Source organism: Lynx rufus, unplaced genomic scaffold (genome assembly GCF_022079265.1).
Source record: "Lynx rufus isolate CCGP_SWC_20201006 ecotype Redwood Valley unplaced genomic scaffold, mLynRuf1.p SCAF_2, whole genome shotgun sequence".
Classification (NCBI taxonomy): Eukaryota; Metazoa; Chordata; class Mammalia; order Carnivora; family Felidae; genus Lynx; species Lynx rufus.
Window position 1 is genome coordinate 142,283,446 of NW_025814834.1, and position 11,030 is coordinate 142,294,475.

The window sequence follows — 11,030 nt, forward strand, 5'->3', positions numbered from 1 at the left end:
CCTAAGACACAACAATATTGAAATTAGGCCAATTAATAACCCTACAGTGGCCTCCAAGTGTTCAAGTGAAGGAAAGAGTTACACATCTCTCACTTTAAATCAAAAGCTAACGATGACTAAGCTTAGTGAGGAAGGCACGTCAAAAGCTGAGACAGGCCAAAAGCTAGGCCTCTTGCACCAAACTGGTAGCCAAAGTTTGAATGCAAAAGAAAAGTTCTTGAAGGAAATTGAAAGTGCTACTCCAGCGAACACACGAATATAAGAAAACAAAACAGCCTTATTACTGATTTGGAGACAGTTTTAGTGGTCTGGATGGAAGAGCAAACCAGCCACATTTCGCTTAAGCCAAAGCCTAATCTAGAGCAAGGCTCTAACTCCTCAATTATATGAAGTCTGAGGGAGGTGAGGAAGGTGCAGAAGAAGAATTTGAAGCTAGTAGAGGTTGTGTCATGAGGCTTAAGGAAAGAAGCCATTTCCATAACATAGAAGTGCAAGGTGAAGGAGCAAGTGCTGATATAGAAGCTGAAGCAAGTTATCCAGAAGATCCAGCTAAGAGAATTCGTAAAGGTGGCTACACTACACAACATATTTTCAATGTACATGAAACAGCTGTCTATTGGAAGAAGCTGCCATGTAGGACTTTCATCACCAGAGAGGAGATGTCAACGCCTGGCCTCAAAGCTTCAAAAGATAGGCTGACTCTCTTGTCAGGGGCTGACACAGCTGCTAACTTTAAGTTGAAGCCATTGCTCACTTACCATTCTGAAAGTCCTAGGGCCTCAAGAATTTTGCTAAATTTGGTCTTCCTGTGCTCTGTAAATGGAACAATAAAGCCTAAATGACATACATCTGTTTACAACATGGTTTACTGAATATTTTAAACCCACTGTTGAGAACCACTTCTCACAAAAAATATTCTTTGTTAAATATTGCTGCACATTGACAATGAACCTGTCACCCAAGAGGTCTGTTGGAAATGCACAACAAGATTAATGTCACTAATGTCTGCTAACACAACATCCATTCTGCAGCCTATGGTTCAAGGAGTAACTTTGACTTTCAAGTCTTACTATGTAAGAAATACATTTCATAAGGCTATAGCTGCCTTATAGATAGAGGAATCATAGATAGTGATTCCTCTAAAGGATCTGGCAAAGTTCATTGAAAACCCTCTGGAAGGATTTCACCATTCTAGATGTGATTAAGAACACTCATATTCATGGGAAGAGGTCATGATATCAACATGTGCAGGAGTTTGGAAGAAGCTGATTCCCATCCTCGTGGATGACTTGGAGGGGCTCAGGACTGCAGTGGAGGAAGTAACTGCAGGTGGTGGAAATAGCAAGAGAACTAGAAGTGAAGCCTGAATATGTGACTGAATGGCTGCAATCTCATGATAAAACTTTCACGGATGAGGAGTTGTTTCTTATGGATGAGCAAACATAGTAGTTTCCTGTGATGGCATCTACTCCTGGGAAAGATGCTGTGAAGACCTTTTTGAAGTTGAAATGATAACAAAGGATTTAGAATGTTATATCAACTTAGCTGATTAAGCAAAGGCAAGGTTTGAGATGATTGATTCAAATTTTGAAAGAAGTTCTACTTTCAGTAAAGTGTTATCAAACAGCACTGCATGCTACAGAGAAATTGTGAAAGGAGGAGTTGACTGGTGCAATAAACTTCATTGTTGTCTCTTTTTTTGAGAGGGGGGGAGGATTATGTGTGTGTGCTAATGAGTGGGGGAGGGGCAGAAGGAGATGCGGAGACAGAATCTTAAGCAGGCTCCACTCCCAGCATAAAGCCCAATGCTCAAGGTGGGGCTCAATCTCAAGACTTTGATGCTTAACTGACTGAGCCACCCAGTTGCCCCACTGTTGTATTTTAAGAGATTACCACTGCCACCTACCATTCAGCAACCACCGCCCTGATCAGTCAGCAGCCATCAACATCGAGGCAAGACCCTCCACCAGCAAGAAGATTACAACTCACTGGTAGCTCTGATGATTGGTTAGCATTTTTTAGCAATATTTTTTAATCAAGGTATATACATTCTTTTTTTTTTTAGATGTAATGCTATTATACACTTAATAGACTGCCGTACAGTATAAACATAGCTTTTACATGCACTGGGAAACCAAAACATTCATTTGACTTGCTTTACTGTGATATTCACTTTATTTTGGTAGATCCAGAACCAAACCCTCAGGATCTCCAAGAAATGTACATATAAGAATTAATTCTCTAAACTATCTTTGTAACCCATCTCTGTGCTATCTTTCTAACTCATCTTTGTACTATCTTTTTTTTAATGTTTATTTTGAGAGAGAGAAAAAAAGCATGTGCACAGACGTGAGGGAGGGAGAGGCAGAGAGAAAGGCAGAGAGAGAATCCCAGGCAGGCTCCACTCCATCAGTGCAGAGCCCAGCATGGGCTTGATCCTGGGAACCATGAGATCATAACCTAAGCCAAAGTCAAGATTTGGATACTCAACCGACTGAGCCACCCAGGTGCCCAAATAGTGCACAGTGTAGTATCTTTGAAACATCTGTAAATCTAAATTGTTTAAAAGAAAAAAAAGTTTAGAAAAATGTTAGGATAAAATGCATTCAGTGTTGGGGCACCTGGGTGGCTCAGTCAGTTAAATGTCTGACTTCGCCTCGGGTCATGATCTTGGAGTTCATGAGTTCAAGCCCCGCATCAGGCTCTGTGCTGACAGAACAGAGCCCCAGCACAGAGCCTGGGGCCTGCTTTGGATTCTGTGTCCCCCTTTCTCTCTGCCCCTCCCCACTCTCTCTCTGTCTCTCTCTCTCTCTCAAAAATAAACATTAAAAATGTATTTTTTTAAATACATTTAGGGGGTGCCTGGGTGGCGCAGTCGGTTAAGCGTCCGACTTCAGCCAGGTCACGATCTCGCGGTCCGGGAGTTCGAGCCCCGCGTCAGGCTCTGGGCTGATGGCTCGGAGCCTGGAGCCTGTTTCCGATTCTGTGTCTCCCTCTCTCTCTGCCCCTCCCCCGTTCATGCTCTGTCTCTCTCTGTCCCAAAAATAAATAAAAACGTTGAAAAAAAAATTTTTTTTTAAATAAAAAAAATAAAAAAAAATAAATACATTTAGTGTTGCAGTTAAAAATATATTTGCCCAGTCAGGAGCCTTATTGTTGCATCCAGAGATCAAGTAAGAAACTAGTATAAATAAATAACTCTTTTTAAAAAAATGTAAATAGAGAATTATAGACCACAACACTCTTTTTTTCTTGAAATACCGGCCAACAACATCTTGAACCTATCAACAAAGCCCGGGCATACACCTTGCACATCATGTAAGACTAGAACTCATTATTTCGTCATTAGTTTCCAGTTCATATCTCTAAAAGAACCTCAAGAGATCATCTAGTCCTGGGCTGGGGAACCATTTCATCCCCATCCAGGCTCACAGACACATAGAAAACATTAGCATTAGTACAAAGCAACTTCATGCCATTTCAGTTGTTGGGAGTTTTTTTCATATAGCGAAATGTGTATCATTATATTTGTGTGACTTTAAAATTAAGAATTTACGTAAAATTGTTCCATAAATATGGGAAAAATCCACAGAAATTTGTTTCCTCATTAGGAACAGTTTAAGGAATGAGAGAGGTTGAAGTTGAGAAGCGAGATGAGGAGGAGCTGCCTGATACCCCTGCGGGGCCATTGACTTCATGGCTAAACCTGTCATGGCATCCTAGAGCACGAGGCTGGATGAGGGGTTCATGGGAAGTGGCCCAGCATGAGAAGCACCTGAGAGTAACTGCAGTCGGCGTCCCAGTGGAGGATGAGTGTCAAAGTTCGGTATCGAGACTTTGCTGTCAGGTCCAAGTGGTGAAAAAGGAAAAATTGAATTAACAACTAGAGCTTCCACCTACAGTGGCATATCCCGTTCTATTCTCACACGAGCTCTGTGAGGGAGGTACTGTTACTAGCCTCCGATTCTAACTGGGGAAATTGAAGTTAAGGGACACTAAGGAACTTGTCCCAGGTCTCACAGCTGGTGACTGGCGAAGCCGGCATTGGGACCCAGGTTTATAGGACTTCAGAGTTCTTAGCCACAACACAGAAAGAGTAAAATCTGAGCAGACGCAGGAACCACGGAGAGAAAGAAAGGCAGGAATAATGTGAGAAAGTTTAGCATTTACCTCAAGTATCTGAGAGTCACTTTTAATGGTTGCTGGAGTCGGTTTCCAGGTTTAAAGACCCAACAATGGAGCAAACAAGGAAATAGCAATGGAGACAAAGACATGAAAGTGTTCTCTCTCCCTCTCTCTGTCTCTCTCTCTCTCTCTCTCTCATATACACCCACACAAAGAGAAATATTAGACTCACGGAGGAAATGGAATTGGAGCCACTACATGTGACCACTCACATCTATGTCTCTTCTGGACTCTTCTGGGGCCAGTTTTCCATCTAGCTCTATCCTGTGTGGGCCTAGAACTCAGCAGAGTCAAGGCTGGTGGGCTAGTGATTAGGTGCCCTTTCACAGGTGTGGTATCTGGAAGTGGTCTGCTGCCCTCACACCTGCCCACTAATGATCGTGAGATACATTTGTTTCCCTGAGAAGTCTTCCCCGACTCTCCAGATTAGGTAGGGCCCTGGTATGTGCTCTGATATTGCCAAAGAGTTCTCCATGGCACATTTTACTGTATTAATTAATTAACCATTTGGTTTTTTTTTTAAGTTTATTTATTTATTTTTTTAATGTTTATTTATTTTTGAGAGAGAGAGAAGAGCGTGAGCTGGGGAGGGGCAGAGACAGAGAGGGAGACACAGAATCTGATACAGGCTCCAGGCTCTGAACTGTTAGCACAGAGCCTGACGCAGGGCTTGAACTCGGGAACCATGAGATCATGACCTGAGCCGAATTCGGATGCCTGACCAACTGAGCCACCCAGGTGCCCCTTTTTATTTATTTATTTTGAGAGAGAGCATGCATGCGAGTGGGGCAGGGGCAGAGAGCGAGGGAGAGAGAATCCCAAGCAGGCTCCACACTGTCAGCCCAGAGCCCCACCTGGGGCTCTATCTCACTAACCATAAGATCATGACCTGAGCAGAGATCAAGAGTTGGATGCTTAGGGGGCGCCTAGGTGGCTCAGTCAGTTAAGCGTCCAACTTCGGCTCAGGTCATGATCTCACAGTCTGTGGGTTCGAGCCCCGCATCGGGCTCTGTGCTGACAGCTCAGAGCCTGGAGCCTGTTTCAGATTCTGTGTCTCCCTCTTTCTCTGACCCTTCCTGTTCATGCTCTCTCTCTCTCTGTCTCAAAAATAAATAAATGTTAAAAAAAAAAAAAGAACAAAAAAAGAGTTGGATGCTTAGCCTACCGAGCCACCCAGGCGCACCTAACTAATTAACCATTTGAATGAATGTATCTGACCTCTGCCTTCCTTGCTTCTACCCAAGCTCTGTAAAGACAGGGATTTTTTTTTCTTTTTTTCAAACATCATACCTCCAGTTTTCAAGACAATACTTGACACATGGTAACGCTCAGTATTTGTGGATTGACAGTGTGCTACATGAGCATTGGGCTGCTTTCTGTCTATCTAACCATTGGCTGGAAGAGGCTCATCTCCTTCACCTTCTGTACTGTTACCAGATAGAAGTAGTACCCAGTCCTGAACACTGGCCTAACAGGTTGAAGTTCTTACCACCACCTCACTACTTTTCTACTAAGTCCCGTCTCTGAACCTGGATCCTGCTTTCCTCTAAAAATGGTGATCAAAGCATACTGATCAAGACTGATAATTGGATCCTGATGATGAAAACAACTCAGCTCAGAAGCTCTTGATTTGTCCTTCTGCCCTTGCTACCCTGGTATCAAATTGTCTCTTACCTGAGAACCATTTTCCTCCAAGGAGTTCCAACTGCCTCTTAGAGCACACATGTTATGAGTCACATAGATGCTAAGGGGCCAGAGGACCATACTGTGCTGGATATTGTCCATGTTAGATGGTAGCAACCATGTTCTATGCTAATTGACTATTTCTCTTCTTTTTAAAAGATCTACAGGGTTTTTTTTATTAAATATTTTAATTTTGGGGGCGCCTGGGTGGCTCAGTTGGTTGAGTGTCCAACTTTGGCTCAGGTCATGATCTCACGGTTTGTGAGTTCGAGCCCTACATCGGGCTCTGTGCTGACAGCTCAGAGCCTGGAGCCTGCTTGGGATTCTGTGTCTCCCTCCCTCTCTGCCCCTCCCCCTCTCATGCTCTGTCTCTTTCTGTCTCAGAAGTAAATAAAAACATTTTTAAAAATTTACAAAAAAAATAAATATTTTAATTTTTTTAATGTTTATTTATTTTTGAGAGAGACAGAATGTAAGCAGGGAAGGGGCAGAGAGAGATGAAGACCGAATCTGAAGCAGGCTTCAGACTCCGAACTGTCAGCACAGAGCCCAACGCGCAGGGCTCAAACTCACCAACCTTGAGATCGTGACCCAAGCCAAAGTCAGACACTCAACCGACTGAGCCACCCAAGTGCCCTAAAAGATCTACAGTTTTATATGAAGAGCACCGATGGCTGGTGGTGGCCAATGTCTTAGGTTTCAGGTGAGAATATTACTGCATTGTTAACACCCAGGAATGCTATACTAGCTGATGGGACTCTGGGTATGCACCCTGTTTGGGGGAAATGAATTTTTCACCTAGGGGAGAAAAAAAAAAAAGACTAATGGTGGATGCTGATGGGGAAAAGGGAAGAGGGTTGACTGAGGGCAGAGTCTTTATTTGCTCTTTCATATCCATTCACCATCTTTTCACACTCTGCTCTGTGCCCCTGACTTTTATCAACAGCATTAACCAGATTTCCAACTGGGACGGGCCAGAGACCAGAAAATGAGAGGGCAGCGAAAGTGTGATGGGTCGATTCCCTTGACTGCCTGTTTGTGAAGTGACAGGTTATGCATTCCTACACCTAAGGCCACAGCTCCCTCGCTCCCTGCTACTACTGCATTCTCACTGGTTTCAGCCATCCCTCCCTCTTCTTGCTTTCCCCAGTTTAGAGACCGTAGGCTTCCTGCTGTTGCCAGCCCTGTAGAACTCCTCCAGCCTGTATAGTTTCCCTATATCTTGTCACACATTGTAAGTAGTAATCTCATTAAATTTTCTTTAGTCATCTTTTTGAGGGTTCCATCTCTTTCCTGCCAGGCCCCTGACTGATCAAGCAATTAAAGGGGAGTGGGATGGCTCCAGGAAATGGAACACATAAATAACCTTCCTGCTAGGGAGAAATGGGGACACAGATCACTCATAGCATGGGACAGAAAGGTTAAAAGTGAGGCACTAGAAGACCAAGTGGGAATGGCATTTAATGGCAATGGTAGGTACAAAGATTGTGTGGATTGGGATGGCCATGTCTTACAACCCTGAAGAGCATATATAGAAAAAAAGGGTAAAATGTAAGGCATTTAAAGCCCAATGCAGGGCATGGGTGGATAATCAGAAAGCATCATGTTTTTAAAGTAATCCCTTGGATCCTATAGGCACGGGGCAGATGCAGCTGAGAATTAAACACAGAACCTAACTGTAAAAGTTGCAGAGTTTCAGTGTCCGTTAAATGCACAATACCATTAAGGCTCTTATGCTCAGTTAAGACACTAATAGGAAAGGAGTAGGAACCTAAGACTTTTAAGCAGAAGAGATGGGGCTGAGAACTTCAAATCCCCATAGCCTCTGAGTTTTCACTGCCAGCAGCAACATCACCTCCCCTTGCTCCAAGGGAACCAGACTCCCCCTGCATAAAAACCTACCAATGGCTTCAGTTTCCCACTCACTGTCCATCTAGTTGGTGGCAAAACCCAAGGAAGTCTCGGAGGATAACTGTGGAATTTTGCAAGCCTTAATTAGGTAATGATGTCATTTGCAGTCTGGCTCTACCATGCAGATACTGACCTAGAAAATGCTTTTATTCATTCGCTATTAGTAAAATTTCAATCTTAATATCTCACACATTATCACATTGGTCCATTACATTGGTTACATTGTGCTAATTCTGCCTGGTGAGTGGGAAAAAGAAAGCATTAGAAAAATAAAGCATCACAGATAGATGCTTTAATGAAAAACATGGGTGCTAAAGATGGAGCTAAATTCTGAGAGTTCAGGGCTCTGGCACACCAGTGAGTGTCTGTGGGTCCAATGTTAAGATATCACCTCAAAATGTTATAGACAAGTTGTACCTGGAATGTCCCACCACAAGGACAAGACCTTTTTGGACATACCATATTTAAGCATGGTTTTCTGACTCTTTTAGTAGTAGCACATGAGGCATCCAGTCCTGAGTGGCATCCAGATCAAGAAAAGGCTCCGCATTAGGTTCAGGCTACTTGGACCTTATGATCTCATAGGCCCAACGGTGTTGGAAATGTCTCTATCAGATGGATGTTGTAAGGAGCCTCCTGGTTAAGATAGATACACTTTCTTTCTGCAAATGAAACTATTCTGATTATATATATATATATATATATATATAGTCAATACACTTTATGAATTTTAAAACTCCACATACTCTTCCTTCTCCCTCTTTCACTTGACTGTCTTTCCAAATAAGTATATATTGAACATCTATCAGATTGTGCTAGGCATTCTAGTCTTTAAGTTCTTTTTTAAAAAAAGTTTATTTATTTATTTTGAGAGAGCAAGCAGAGGAGGGGCAGAAAGAGAGAGAGAATCCTACACAGGCTCTGAGCTGTCAGTGCGAGCCCAGAGGTGGGGCTTGATTCCACGAACCCTAAGATCATGACCTGAGCCAAAATCAAGAGTTGGTTGCCCAGCCAACTGAGTGACCCAGGTGCTCCTAGTCTTCAAGTTCTTTAGTCAAAGAATTATGACAACCATCTGGACTCTTAGAGACAGATTCTTTTCTCAAAGCAGCACAATTCTCTTTATAAAAACCAAATTTGCTTTGTTTTCAGGTTTTAGGCCAGAGTGCAACTATTTTTATCACAATTAAAAAGTGGTCCTCTTCTATCTGAGATTATCTTGTCTTTGGGAAAGATATATATGGAACAGGAACAGAGGGAAGGTACAATCACATGAGGTGATCAGGGGAGTTGCAGATGTCAAAGTCCAATCACTGACAAACCAGCAGTCTTTTCAATGTGAGATGGATAGAATGCTTCTGAGATTAAAGCAAAACATTAAACTGGATAGACTGCAGTAATAAGATCTCACTGTCTCAAAATAACAAATATAATTTCTTGCTGAGGTCTTTTTTTTTTTTTTTTTTTTTTTTTTTTTTTGTCCTGCTGTGGGCACTGTTCTCCTTACACAAAGACTCAGGCTGATGTAACTTCCACCATCTGGTACTTTGCATGTCACTGCGGCAGGAGGGAAGAAGCATAGCCAACGGTGCCCTGACTTTTAAAGGCTTCCACTTGCAACAAACACAAGTCATTTCCACTCCTGTCCCATTGGTTAAAGCTATGATTGACTTCAAGAGGGTGGAGAAATAGAATTCTGCCATATGCTTTCAAGGAGAAATATTGTACAACAGCACTACACAACATCACAAACCAACTCAACAACCCATTCAGCCCCTACTTCCCTCCAGGATTCTGAACGCAATCACCTAAATATAATACAAAATGTTTCTGTCAAGATAAAACATTACTCGCGTTACCGTGTTAGGACAAGGGGGAGGAAGGAGAAGCACTTAAAGTGGCGGGGGCCGTGCGGGAGTGAGGTTGGACCCAGACCTGTGGCGTCCCTACCTCCCTCTCTCCTGGGAGCTGGGGGATCCTGAGTTGGGCGGCTGCGGCGGCGGCGGGCGGCGTGGTGGGAGGTGGGGGGGGGGGGCGAGGTGAGGGGCGGGGTGGGGCGGAGAAGTGACCGGGCGCTGCGGCCCCTGGACCGCGTGCTGTTTCCAGGTAAAACCTCAGGAATCACAGCAAACACAGGGACCACAGAGGCGCGTGACATCACCTCTTAGCAGCCCCCAAAGAGACTGACTGCGAACTTACTCAGAAATTAATTGAGACTGTGAAGCCCTTTGGGGTTTTTGAAGAGGAAAAGGAACTGCAGCGCAGGATTTTAATTTGTGAAAATTAAATAATCTGGTAAAAGGGTGGATCCGAGGAATCAGTGAAAGCAAGAATCTTCCACAATCTGTAATTGAAAATGTTGGAGGAAAAATTGTTACATTGGGATCTCACAAGTTGAGTACATACAAAAGGCTGTTGAAGAAGCATCAAACTGTGTTTTGATCGAATAGAGATTTGTATTTGGTTTGCAGGTTTAGCACTGCAGGCTATTCCAGAAGACTTGGATTTATGAGACGACAATCTGCTTAAGAATTTAGATATAAGATGCATAAGAAGCCTTAACAGTTGCAGGGTAACCAATGAAATTTTACATCTAGTACCAAACATTGACAACTTCAGTTGTCTCTGAGAGCTATCAAACTGGGGGCCACAGCATCTATTCCAATATTTTAGGTTTCCTCGGAGATGTTTCCTGGACTATACTCATAGCAAGAATTTGTCAGCTTTATCCAAATGAAATAGCATCAACTCTTGTACATAAATTTTTCTTGGTATTTCCTAAATGGTATGTGTTTAGATTATATTAGTATAAAATTGATTGTAGATGTTGGAAAAAATATTAAAAATTATTCAGTCATTAAATATTATAATGATGGTTCCAAAATACACATAGGGGGTGAATTTATACACAGTGAAACTATAGGTGCTTTTTTCTTTTCTTCTAATTTTTTACTTTTCTGACTTGTGAATTTCCTAGAGTGACCAAGTAGCATCTTTTATAATGGAAACCACCAATAAACTTAATTGTGTAAAGTATGTTTATGAGACTATAATAACTTAGAAAAGATGCTTATGATTTTTTAGTGAAAAAATTAATACATACAATTGCATCTATGTTGATACATATATCTGTGGTCAGGGACAAAAGAAATAGATAAAATGTTAGACTGTCTGGGGGCGCCCGGGTGGCTCAGTTGGTTGGGCATCTGACTTAAGCTCGGGTCATGATCTCACGGTTTGTGAGTTCGAGC

At 42.6% G+C, this 11,030-nt stretch overlaps 1 pseudogene; it reads left to right on the forward strand.

Annotated features, from left to right (window-relative positions):
* Positions 1–3,625: 3,625 nt before the first annotated feature.
* LOC124514305 (poly(A) polymerase alpha-like) lies at positions 3,626–10,604 on the forward strand (annotated as a pseudogene).
* Positions 10,605–11,030: the final 426 nt, after the last annotated feature.